This window comes from Mesoplodon densirostris, chromosome 7, assembly GCF_025265405.1.
Source record: "Mesoplodon densirostris isolate mMesDen1 chromosome 7, mMesDen1 primary haplotype, whole genome shotgun sequence".
Classification (NCBI taxonomy): Eukaryota; Metazoa; Chordata; class Mammalia; order Artiodactyla; family Ziphiidae; genus Mesoplodon; species Mesoplodon densirostris.
This window is the reverse complement of record NC_082667.1, coordinates 61,430,160-61,443,581: the sequence shown is the minus strand read 5'-3', so window position 1 is coordinate 61,443,581 and position 13,422 is coordinate 61,430,160. Positions and strand designations below refer to the sequence as shown.

The 13,422-nt window shown below is 42.8% G+C and overlaps 1 protein-coding gene across 3 annotated transcripts in view; it reads right to left on the bottom strand.

The window, feature by feature from the left end:
• Positions 1-13,422, bottom strand: part of STIM1 (stromal interaction molecule 1) — a 192,906-nt gene that overhangs the window by 152,739 nt on the left and 26,745 nt on the right. Inside the window, exon 1 of one of the 3 annotated variants that reach the window (XM_060104421.1) lies at positions 11,207-11,271. The exons of the other annotated variants lie outside the window; for them this stretch is intronic. The gene's annotated coding sequence lies outside the window, so the exon portion shown is untranslated. Of the gene's footprint in view, positions 1-11,206; positions 11,272-13,422 lie in introns of those variants that run through there. 3 annotated transcript variants of the gene reach the window in all.

Here is a 13,422-nt window from a genome sequence, read left to right as displayed (position 1 = left end):
CCTCCTGGAAACAACCTGGCAGTATTTACTTTGATAGAATCTTAGGCATGAAAGGAATACTTTGAAATCACTTAAAGAAACCCCCACTTCACTGATGGTAAGAGGTCCTAAGACAGCCTGGCTTCATTTGTCCCCACGAGCTGAATAACGTGTGGGAGAACCACACGTTAGACAATGACAATTATAATGGTTTACAATTAATGAGTTTATTATGTGTCAGGCAATCTGCTAAGTGCTCAAAATGGATTATCTCATCTTAATCTTCATAACAGCCCTAAGAGGTGGATAAGATGATTATCTCCCTGTTAGAGATCAGGAAGTAGGCTCAGAGAGGTTAAGTAACTTGCCCAAAGTATTACTAGCAAGTGATGGCACCCAGGCAGACCAACCCCAGGGCTCATGTCCTTCATCCTTAGACTAGCTAAGGTACCAACTTCTCCAGGAAGCCTCCCTTGACAACTTCCTCTCCTACCAAAAATTAGGGGGCCTCTGGCTCCCATCACCACCCCCCCCATTCCTCTCTCTACCCCTTTGTCCCCATTCCCTCTATCACAGCAGTGAGCATCACCAAATTATGAATTCCATGAAGGCAGAGATTACTAAACCATATGCTTCCTTATATCCCTCATACCTAGCATTGCATTTGCAGCTCAATAACGATTTTTTAGAGTAAACAACTGATGATAGAAATACACGGACTTCAAGGTCAAACAGACTTAGATCTGTCCAGGCACAGCCCTTCTTATCTATATGATCTTAGCTGTCACTTAATCACTCTGGGACTCAGAGTGATAACATTTTTTACCATATAACTTTCTGAGAAAACTAAGCCAAGCACCTTATATAGCTCCTCGCACATAAAAGTCAGTCAATTTCATTTACCATCCTCCTCCTTTCCCCTTGTCCTACATATATTGGTAGAAAGAACACTAGTCTGGGAATCCAGAATCTAATTAGCTATAATCTTAGTTACTTCTCCTTTCTGGGCTTCAATTTCCTCATCCACAAAACAAGAACTGTTGGCTCGGAAAAAATGAAATAAAATGTGCTTCAGTGGTTAAAAAGCACTGCACAGATGGAAGGAATTTTTGTCATACCACCTATCTGGCTTTTAATCAGCCTTGAACCACACTGCATACAAGTGTCTTGAAGCTCACAGAAGTGTGATCTCTCAGAGACCAAAAACTAAAAAAAGGAGAGCATATTTGCACTGTCACTACAGGAAGGAGCCCGTCCCACTGAGGAGCTGAGGTAAGACACTGCCAAATGGCTTTGCTCCTGCAGTCCCTAACTAATTAAGGCTTCACTCCCCTGCCCTGTCTGCCTGTGACCTCTGCAAAGGCTCAAGAACACCAAGTGCTCCACAGAAGCTCTTCTCTTGGCCAGAGTGACAAGGTATTGCTGGCTAAGGATTAGCCAAAGCTTTTGCTAAGAGGTTCTTGCCCTTGGCCTTCCTCAGAACACAGCCAAAACAAGGAGCCCTCGGGCTGTCCTGAGGTTATCAGTTTAGGATTCCTAAGAGTCAGCCCTAAACACAGCTACCAGGACCCTGGGTCTGGAACATGTCAGATGTGACACAACTGAAGCCCAACCAGCCAGGCCCTCTGGACAGACTAGGGAGTCCCCTTAAGGGGTAAGGATAAGGGTCTGGTCTTCCCATTCTCAGCTAGTAGTATTTTGTCTTAGATGCTCCCAAGGCCATTTTTCAAGCTCTTCAGGCTGCATAGGCCCCAGGGACTTAGCCACTTCCTTTGCTCATTAATGCAGAACTCTCACTCTGCCCCCTTAGGGCTCCCTCCCCCAAACCTAGATCTAGGGTTAAACTGTCAGTCCATTCATCTCACCCTTCAAAAGTTAAAACATATGGGCCCTTTTTGTTATAAGGGTTTAACTGTTGGGCTGGGAAAGACTATAGGCCAAAACAACACACATGAGGAAGTAAAGAAGTTTAAAAAGTCTTACAGATTAGTTACAGTCACTGTCCCCACTTCACAGTTCCTGGTTCCTGTCATAAGTGGTGCTCTTAGAGAACAGCTACAGTCCAATAGTTTTCAAAGTTTATTTTTAAACAATGTAACCCTCTTTTTCAAATGCAGTTCAAATTAAACCTAATTAGTAGTCTCAATATCTAATTAGGTCTCTAATGAAATAATGGATCTAGGTAGTAAACATCAGTGGCTCCTAAAATCATTAGACAAAAAGCTGATGGGAAATATTTTAATGAATAGATCAAGTTAATAACATCTGAACCCATTCCTCGATGTTAACATTACAAAAAGACAGAAAGTCAGATGTGGTCAAACATATTTTCAAAAAAATGAAAGAGAGAGGAAGGAAGGGAGGAAGGCAGGAAGGAAAGGAAATGATTCTTTATCTGATTCTGTATCTGATCAAGCCTTAAGATCCAACTACCAATTTATAGAAAATACAGAGGACGTAGGAACATGTTAAATGCCATCACATGGAGATAATCAGCAAAACCCAGAAATTGGGAAACTCTTCAGGACAAATGACCCAGCTTCTTCAATATAAAATTTCAAGGAAAAGAAAAGAAAAGAAAGGGGGAAGCTATGGATTAGATGAGACTCAAGATTTAGATCAACGAATGTGTAGACCTTCTTCGGATACTGATATGAATAAATCAACTTAAAAAATTTTTTTGAGTCATTATGAGAAATTAAACACTAACTGTTGATGATATTAAGGGATTATTGTTATATTTTTAAGCATGATAATGACATTTTGGTTATGTTTTCAAATACAGTTCTTTTAGAAATATATACCAGGGGCTTCCCTGGTGGCGCAGTGGTTGAGAACCCACCTGCCAACGAAGGGGACACGGGTTCGATCCCTGGTCCGGGAAGATCCCACATGCCGCGGAGCAACTAAGCCCGTGCACCACAACTACTGAGCCCGCGTGCCGCAACTACTGAAGTTCGTGTGCCTAGAGCCCGTGCTCCACTATGAGAGAAGCCACCGCGATGAGAAGCCCGCGCACTGCAACGAAGAGTAGCCCCAGCTCACCACAACTAGAGAAAGCCCATGCGCAGCAACGAAGACCCAACACAGCCAAAAATAAATAAATAAAATAAATAAATTTATTTTTAAAAAAAGAAATATATACTAAAATGTTTGTGAATGAAGCGATATGTCTGGAATTTGCTTCAAAATAATCCAAGGGGGTGGGAGGATAAAGATGAAACAAGATTGATAAAATTAGCCATGAGTAGGTAATTGTATATGGGGAGTAATGGGCACATAGGGGTTCATTATACTGCCCTCTCTAGTTTTAAATATGTTTAAAATTTTCCATAATAGAAGAGGTTTTTTTGTGGCATAGACATATATACACTACCAAATGTAAAATAGATAGCTAGTGGGAAGTAGCCGCATAGCACAGGGAGATCAGCTCGGTGCTTTGTGTCCACCTAGAGGGGTGGGATAGGGAGGGTGGGAGGGAAAGAGACGCAAGAGGGAGGAGATATGGGGATATATGTATATGTATAGCTGATTCACTTTGTTATACAGCAGAAACTAACACACCATTGTAAAGCAATTATACTCCAATAAAGATGATAAAAATAATAATAATAAATTGAGTGTAGAGGAGTTATGGTTGTGACATATGAGAAAAGTCTAGAGCTCTTCCCATGACTCACCTCTCCCACCGCGATTCCTGAGGCACTCTGAGAAGCCCTAGGACACCTAGAAACAGTTTGACAACCACTCCTGCATTATAAGGAACACAGATACGTGAGTAAGAGAACCTGGTTTCAAATCTTGGCTCTGCCGCCTTAATAGCAGTGTGACACTTTAAAGAAGGTACCCTCTGAGCTTCATCTTACTCTTGTGCAAATAGGCCTATCTCCCAGGATAGCAATGAGGGTCAAAGAAAATAAGGGATTGAAATCGTTATATTCTCTCTCTTTTTTTTTAATATTCACTTATCTATTATTTGGCTGCGTCGGATCTTAGCTGCGGCACACGGGATCTTTCGTTCCGGTGCATGGGCTTCTCTCTAGTTGTGGCGTGGACCCCAGAGCGCATGGGCTCGGGCTCATTAGTTGCAGCACGCGGGCTCTCTGGTTGCAGCTTGCAGGCTCAGTAGTTGCGGTACACAGGCTTAGTTGCCCTGTGGCATGTGGGATCTTAGCTCCCCAACCAGGGATCAAACCGGCATCCCCTGCATTGCAAGACCGATTCTTAATCACTGGACCACCAGGGAAGTCCCCCCCTTTTTTAAAAAAAGAGGCAGTGCTGTAGTTCTTTTTTTTTTAATATTTATTTATCTATCTATTTATTTATTTGGCTGCATCAGGTCTTAGTTGCAGCGTGTAGGCTCTTCACTGAGGCGCGTGGGCTTCTCTCTAGTTGCGGCGCACGGGCTTAGCTGCCCCACGGCATGTGGGATCTTAGTTCCCTGACCAGGGATCGAACTCACGTCCCCTGCATTGGAAGGTGGAAAATCCTTTATATTCTTAACATCTATATGTTCATTATTATTAGGACCATTAGGGAGAGAATTTGCCTTTTTTTCTTGACAGTAAAGTTACTGAACCCCCACCCCACCCTAATCTTCATGCCAATCCCTTCCAATCCTCAGCAGATACATGTAAATTCTGTTAAGACATGAGAGGAAGCAGGAAATAAGGGTCACACAGTGGGCAACCCCTGTGTGCCTGGCCAGCTTTAGTGTGTATGTGTTTGGGGGGTGGGGGGAGGATAGGTAGTGGGAAAGTGCCCTAGAGATTACTGAAAATATACCCTCAGACTAGGATCTAGGTCTCTAAACTACAAGTCCCAAATGAAAAAAATAAGTAAAAAGTACTTGTGATGAAGGCCAACCATTAGGGGAAAAATTTTAGTGTTAATGACAGAGTTTAGCTGCCTATTCCTGACTCAGAAATAATAGGACCTATCCTTTTTATCAACTCTTTATTTTCCTTTCACAGCTCCTCACTGTTTGAATGATTTTGTCTATAAACAAAGTACATTTACTGAGAAATAATTCAACATTCTCAGCTGTGTTTATTATCACTACTTTTTCTTTTCAAAATGCTGGTCCAGATTTTAACCAACCATATACAGTTATCAGAACTCCATAACCATATTGTGAAATCACACACCTCTCCATCCTGGCTTTGACGCTAAATGAGCAAGAAAGTGAAAGTAAACATGTAGACATTCAAGCACTGGGCCCTGCTACCAGTTGCTTATTTTGGCTCTGTACTTGTGTCCAAGGTCATTCACTCACTGGACAGGTTTATGTCCTATGATGCCATCAACTGCCAGTCAAATCACCAATCAGCATGAGCAAACTAGTATTACCACACAGCACTGGCATAATTGAAACCAAAAGCAAAGACACTTGAACTGTATGTAAATATACAATTTTCATTAGGCTTACTGAAATACTGAAAGCAATTTAAATTAATTTATTCATTCAAAAACAAATATTTACTAAGCATCCCTGTCTAAGACCTTAGTCTAGCTAGGCGCTAAGCACAAAATGAATAAGACATAGTCCACGGCCTCAAGGGACTATGAGGGATTCACACAAATAAATTCCTTTAATCTCTAAATTTCCACAGACCATAGGGCACCAAACCTGTGCTGGAAGGAATGACATTTTATTCCCTTATAAATATGAACAACCTGTGAAAAGGCAACTTGCTTCAAGAAGTACCTCTCAAAAATATAGCCCTGCTCTGGAGATACAAGCTGGTCCACTATCGGAAAATCAAGAAAAGGGTTTCTGAGAGCAAGGTCTTTGTCTACAATTCAACAGATTTGTGCTAGATAAGAGAACAGCAATTTGGCCCTCAGGCCAAATCCAGCCCAACACCTGTTTTTGCAAATAAAATTGTACTGGAACACAGCCATGCGTGATCATTTGCATATTGTCTATGACTGCTTTCCTGCAACAACTTGCCACTTCAACAAAAACTGTATGGCCCTAAAATATTTGCTATCTGCTACTTTACAGAAAATGTTTGCCAACCTCTATGCTAAACTCTGAAGATGCAGAAGTGTACCTGTATATTGATCTGGGTGGTAGTTACATGGGTATACACATATGTAAAAATTCATTTTATCGTATGTATGCCATAACTCAATTTTTTTAATGAAATAAAGAATATTTGGTCCCTGCCCTCTAGCAACTCAAAAATCTGGTAGAGGCCATAAAAGTAAACAACTGCAGTACAATGGTGGTAAGAATCATAATGAAGAGCTATAATAATTACAGTAATGGTACAAAAGAGAAGACGAAAACCTAGCCAGGAATGCAAGGTCAAGTCTTCGGAGGGAAGATAACTGAAGTATATGTTGAAGAATGAGTAGGTATATACCAGGAGGGCGGTGGTAGAGAAAGAAAAATGGAGGTGAAAGGGAGAGGTTATTCCAGGCAGAGGGGACAGCATATGCAGAGGCTCAGAACTGAAGAAAAAGGGGGAAAAAAAAAAAAAAAGGCGTGCCTTTCATAAATGACAAGTAACTCACAGAAACACTTAGATAAGGTGCTAGCAGAGCAATGTCAAAAGATGAGACTGGAGCAATATGAAGGGGTCAGATCATGGAAAGCCTCATATGAGGGGTGGCCACATAATTTATAGTCAAAACAGGGTCACTTCTGAGAGTAAAAGAGAGCCAGAAAAATAGTTGTAAACAAAGACTATCCCAGGAAAATATCATCACCCTATAATGTGCCATATTAAAGAACTTGGACTTTGACCTACAAGATAGGACAAGTTAATAAAGGGTTTTTTACAAAAGAATACCAAGATTTATGCTTTAAAAAGGATAAATGCATAAAAGCATCTATTTATTTAATGTATACACAGAGTACTTATGTGCCAAGCACTGCCCTAAGCACTTTGCAAATATTACTTATTAATCCTCATAACTACCTTGTGAGATAGATACTATTAGTTTCCTCATTATTCAGGTAAAAGGCATAGGCTTATTAAATAACTTGCCCAAAGTAGCACAGCTAATAAGTGGCAGAGCCAGCATTTGAAGGCAGGCAGTTAGGCCCCAGAGTTTGTGCCATTCCCCTACCTATGACTCAGAGAATCCTGAGCCCCAGGTCGGTGTTAAGACCCTCTATACAGAAACCCACCACCCTCTACATTTCTCCATAGCACGCAGCATATTTCTAATCATTTGTTTAAAAATCTATCTTCCTGGGGCTTCCCTGGTGGCGCAGTGGTTGAGAGTCCGCCTGCCGATGCAGGGAACGCGGGTTCGTGCCCTGGTCCAGGAAGATCCCACATGCCGCGGAGCGGCTGGGCCCGTGAGCCATGGCCACTGAGCCTGCGCGCCCGGAGCCTGTGCTCCACAACGGGAGAGGCCACAGCAGTGAGAGGCCCGCGTACCGCAAAAAAAAAATAAAATAAAATAAAAAATAAAATAAAATAAAATAAGTTGAATAACTTGTCCAAGGTCACAAAGCTAGTAAGAAGTGGAGCCAGGATTCTGGATCTAGCTCAGTGCTCTTAACTTTATGCTATACTACCTTTTTATTGAAAAAAACTATGAATTAATAAAATTAGCACCCCTGGTATACAAATAGTGCCTGCCACTCAGCAGGCATTCCAAAAATAAATGACTCAGGTGCTAAGGAAGAGACAGCCTGTAACCACATCTCCTTCCTCCCAAAGAGGTAGCCCAGCCCATATTAGGTTGAGTCCCACTTCCACCAATTACTAGATATGTGACCTTAGATTCCTCATTTATAAAATGAGAATAACAATATCTATCTTATTGGCTGTTGTGTGGATTAAATAAGGTAAATGCAGAATTGTACCTAACACATATATACTCAATATACCTTTGTCTTTTATCATAACAATTAACAGTATTATTTTTATTTTATTTTATTTTCATTATTATTAACTGTTTGATTAGTGGTGGGTGGACTTAGCTATCACTCAGAGTTCCTGTGACTTCTCCCTAAGTCCCTTGAGACCCCCCTCCATGACCCTCCCCAAGTCTTACCAAAGTTGAGTATTTTACAAGCTTAGAGCTCACGTGGGTATTGTACACAGAGTGTTTCAAGGAGCTTTAGACTTCTGGCCCAAAGCCTGGAGAGGTGAAAGTCCTAAGGGTGGGGTCCCAATCCCCATTGCCTAAGCCATGACTTCCAGAAACAAAATCAGGAAACCACTACCTCTAGCTGACCTAGATGATAATGAAGGAAACCACACTAGAAAACACATTTAAATACAATATCCCCTTGAGCTTAAAACCTAAGTCAAATCTTAACTGCCAGGCTAGAAAGGTTGACTCAGTCCAAAAGAGAAGCCAAGAGCTTCTGCCATTGCTGCTGGCTCTAACAAGAGAAAAGTTTTAGACTTTTGAGGTGCCATAAAACATTCTCAGCAATCTCTGTGACAAACAACTCAAAGCCTGCTGGATACCCAGTCCTATATCAGGATCAGAAGGGTAAGATCACAGAAATCATAGAATCGGGAGAAGTCGGTGGATATCCAGATTACCACCTGGATTGGCCCCTGCTTTCAGACTGTAATATACCTATCTATCATTAGCCTCATTTTACAGAGAAGCAACTGAGGTCCAGAGACGGTAAGTGAGATACCCCAAGTCAGATATCTAAGAAGCGGCAAGAAAGAAAAAAAAAAAAAAGGCACCTAGGGCTTCCCTGGTGGCGCAGTGGTTGAGAGTCCGCCTGCCGATGCAGGGGACACGGGTTCGTGCCCCGGTCCGGGAAGATCCCACATGCCGCAGAGCGGCTAGGCCTGTGAGCCATGGCCGCTGAGCCTGCGCGTCCGGAGCCTGTGCTCCGCAACGGGAGAGGCCACAACAGTGAGAGGCCCGCATGCCGCAAAAAAAAAAAAAAAAAAAGCACCTAGTCTCAAGGACTGACAATCTTGATGACAAGGTAAGACTCACAAAACTGTTAAAACACATTATCAGGTGGTAAGGGAAATTCCTATGAGGAGCTACAGGTATGAAAAGGAAGAACAAGAAACCAGGTACAGAAGGCCTCAGAGTAGAAGTCCCTGCTCACCACATCCCTCACAAAGTAAAAGGGTCCTTCCTTGCTTTTATGGCTCCTTTAATACCTACTACCCTGTAATATCTATTTACCTATCTCCCCCATTAGATGGTAGTTCCTCAAGGTTATACACATTTTATTATCTTTACCTATATTATCAACACCCAGCCTAAGCATATAGCTGCACCTCCTGCTGACTTAGAAAAGACTCAGACTAGCCCCACTCACACCCACAATACTAAAAACAAGGCACATGTATCCTGTTAGGCATCTGCCAGGGCAAGAGGCCAGACCCTCAAGAAAGAGGCTAAGAGAAAGTTAGTTTGGCCTAGTAATTTAACCTCTTAACTGTTCATCTGTAAGATACTAATAACAATAGTCATCTCAGAAGACTATGAAAAAGTCAGTGTCCATGAAAGCACTTGACACAGTAGCTGAACACAGCAGTCACTCAGTGACTGCTAGCTCCCTTAACACAGTACTCCTGAGGGTACTGCGTTAGGCCTCAGGACTAAGATGATGATCTTATCTGAGGCTTCTCTGATAGAACCTCAGCCTCTAGCATAGCGCCCATCAGAGCTGCCTGGACCCAGTGAGCACTCACTAAATAGGGAACTCCCGAGAAGACTACTTACTGGACACGGACCACTGATGGGTCGCTTGCCAGTACAGCAAGACCAAGCCATCTGCTCTGCTAGCCCTGGAGACATGCAAACACAGAAGAGATCAAGTCCCTGGCAGCAGCAGGTCTACACATGTACAGAGCCCCTCCCATAGTAGAGCCTGGCCATTGAGGTGACCAGAAAAATACAAGAAGGATCCAGATGAGTTCCTCAAAACTGCCTGAGAGACCATATGGCAATGTTCCAAACTCCCTACATCTCCATTTAGGACCTGAGTTGGAATATTAAACTGCACACCCACCGTCACATTTCCTACACTCCCCACTGAGAAGGAAAGGCTCCTTCCTTTTAGCGCTGCTTGTTTAGAAAAGCTAATCTCCTGGGAAATGGCTGGGCCCATATCCTGGCAAATAGGATCTGGCAAAAGCTTGAACCCCACAAAAGCATCTCAGTCATTCCACCTTGCTGGGCTCCAGGGCTGAAAATAGCCCCAGATGAAAAACGAGCTGTGTGGACTACTTATCCAGTTTCATTGCAAAGGCAGGCCTTAAGCTGGCTGAAGAGGACAAGGCCCTTACTCCTGAGCTCAGGCAGGGCTGGAAGCCTCACCTGTTTCCGGCCCTATAGCAACTGGCATAGCTCTGGCACCTCTCAGGCTTCATGTTTCCAAAACAGCAATGGAACAAGTGCAGAACAGACAAGGGTCTTCTGCAGTCAGCCCAGCACTGCTTGAAGGGGTGGCAGGGAGAGAGAGAGCTAGTCCCGTACACAGATCCGTTATTCTTGCATAAAATCTAAGGGCAAAAAGAAAGACACCAAAAGCAGCCCACACCCAAAAAAAAGAACCATTCTATAATTCTGCTTCACCTTTTTGGCAATGACCGTAAGAGGCTTCTCTATCAAGGCCCTAACTCAATGCTTATTTAAGGGCAGATTTACCTAATCCCAAATCAGAGTCAATCAGTCTTCAGTCTTACACACCAAGTCCATCCCTGTCTATTACACACCCTGATCCACGCCATTAGAGTCAACTGTTTCCAGGTTTGTCTCCCCCAACGCCTTAAGCACTTCTAGAGACAGGGTCCAGGTCTCATAATGTCTGTGTCTCCAGTTTTGCCCAGCACAGGGGCATGCTTAGATTAGAAGCACAAAGGCCTGTTTGTTGTAGAGCGAAAGTGAGCAGGTACAGAAACAGGACAGGAAGTGTAAGGACAAGGACGTATCTTGCCTTACTCCCCCTGGAGTCCCCACCCAGCACATGCTGCCCTCTGGCCCTAGGCTCAGGCTCCCTCTCTTATCACCAAGCTCACAGCCATCTCTCCCTCCTTTGGCTCTGCACAATCCTATCCGAAGCATTCCCTAGATGGTTCTTGACATATTAGATGTCTGTTTCATCTACTGGGTGTGTTTGGGAACTCCTTGAGCACAAGGCCCATGGACCAGCCACAGGGTAATCCACCAATAATTGTTTACAGAGGGAAGAAAAAGAAAATCAACTTCCCTTGAGCTTGCAATTGCTCATCTCTGAAAAGGTGAAAAGAATATCTGCACAAGCATCCCTCACCTGGTTTTAACTGGTTGCTCCCACAGGCTTAGATTACCTCTCTTTCTCCATGTCCTCAGCTGGTTCCCAGGGAATTCTCCATAAAGAATTCAGGCCAAATGGTTCAGCACCTATATTTGGCCTACAATTGTGTGATACTCAAGATGTCATCAGAACAGAGATGACAGTTCATTCTTCACATCCCACATCCCTCACGCTACAGGGGGTGACTCATCTATGCCGGTCCCAGCCAAAGGCAGGAAAAGTTCCCTTGAACCAAAGCAGGACAATGCTGCATCCTCCACCTACCCACTGATGAGCCCGTGCCTAAGATCATGTTCAGGCTCATGTCTCTAACTGGGAATGGGCCCCTAAGTCCTCACCTTTGTGGGCTGAAGTCCTGGGGGAAGACTTCCAATCAGAAAAGAAAATAAATTATAACTTTCTACAGCTGTGTTAAAACCAATAGTTTTTGGGGGTTTTTTAAATAAATTTATTTATTTATTTATTTTTGGCTGTGTTGGGTCTTCGCTGCTGTGTGCGGGCTTTCTCTAGTTGCGGTGAGCGGGGGCTACTCTTCATTGCAGTGCACGGGCTTCTCATTGTCGTGGCTTCTCTTGTTGCGGAGCGTGCGCCCTAGGCACACAGGCTTCAGTAGTTGTGGCATGTGGGCTCAGTAGTTGTAGCTTGCGTGCTCTAGAGCTCAGGCTCGGTAGTTGTGGCGCAGACGCTTAGTTGCTCCGCGGCATGTGGGATCCTCGCGGACCAGGGATCAAACCCGTGTCTCCTGCACTGGCAGGCGGATTCTTAACCACTGCGCCACCAGGGAAGCCCAAAACCAATAGTTTTTAGCAGACTCAAATTATCTTTGTTTTTATTTAGATACAATTCACCCATTTAAAGTACATAATTCAATGGTTTTCAGTATACTCACGAAGTTGTGCAGCCATCACCACAATCTAATTTCAGCACATTTTTATCACCCCAAGAAGAAACCCCATAACCATGAGCAGTCACTCCCCATTATGCCCACCCTCTAGCCCATGACAACCACTAATCTGTTTTCTTTCTCTATAGATTTGCCTATTCTGGGCATTTCATGTAAATGGAATCATGTAATATGTGGCCTTTCCACCTAGAGTAATGTTTTCAAAGTTCATCCACGTTGTAGCATGTATCTGTACTTCATTCCATTTTATGGCTGAAAAATATTCAATATATGGGTATATCACATTTTGTTTATTTATTCCTCAGTTGAAGAACATCTGGGTTGTCTCCACTTTTTAGCTGTTACGAATAATGCTCCTGTGAACACTCGTGCACAAGTTTTTCTATGAAAGTGTTTTCAATTCTCATGAGTATATACCTATAAGGGGAATTGCTAGGTCACATGGTAACTCTATGTTTAACTTAGAGGTGAAATTACCTTTTAAAACACTTTAACTCACTCCTCTGCCTTCCTCTCTGTCAAGACTTTCCATGGTCAGCCCCACTCTCCAACACACCTAAAGAAGCCCAGTGGCTACTATCTTAGCTAGTGGCTACTGTATTGGACAACACAGATATAGAACATTTCCATCATTACAGAAAGTTCTATTGGATGGGCCAGACACTGCACCAAGACCTGTACAGGGATTATCTCTTTTAATCATCATAATAACCTCATGTAAGTATATTCCCATTTTATAGATGGGAAAATCAAGGCTTTTAGCAGTTAAATAACTTGCCTAAAGTCACACAGCTAGTAAATAGAGCCATGATTTAAACCCACAAAATCTGACTCCAAAGTCTGTCTTTATAACCACTATATTACACACAAATGATTATAATAAGGCAAGATGTGTTAATGGCACAAATTAAGTCCAGATAAAGAGCTAAGGGACTTCAAAAGAGTAGAAGTCATATCAGGATATTAAAAAAAAAAAGACTTCATTAAAGAAGCATGAAAAAGAACCACTAATCTAATCTATTCATCCTATACTCTAGGCCCCTTCAAGCACCATCTCCTTCAGAAAGTCTTCTTGGATTACTCCAGTCCACACTATTCTTTTCTTCTATGTTTTACATTTATTTAACCGCTCTCTAACTAGTTAAGAAATTATGTGATTTGTAAGTTCCCCAAAGACAAGAATAGAGACCATGTTTTAGTCTCTTCTACGGCCCACAGTGCAGCAAAAGCAGAACTCAGAGCAAGAGGTTCAATCTAAATGTTTCTGGAGGACTGCTGACTATTATTA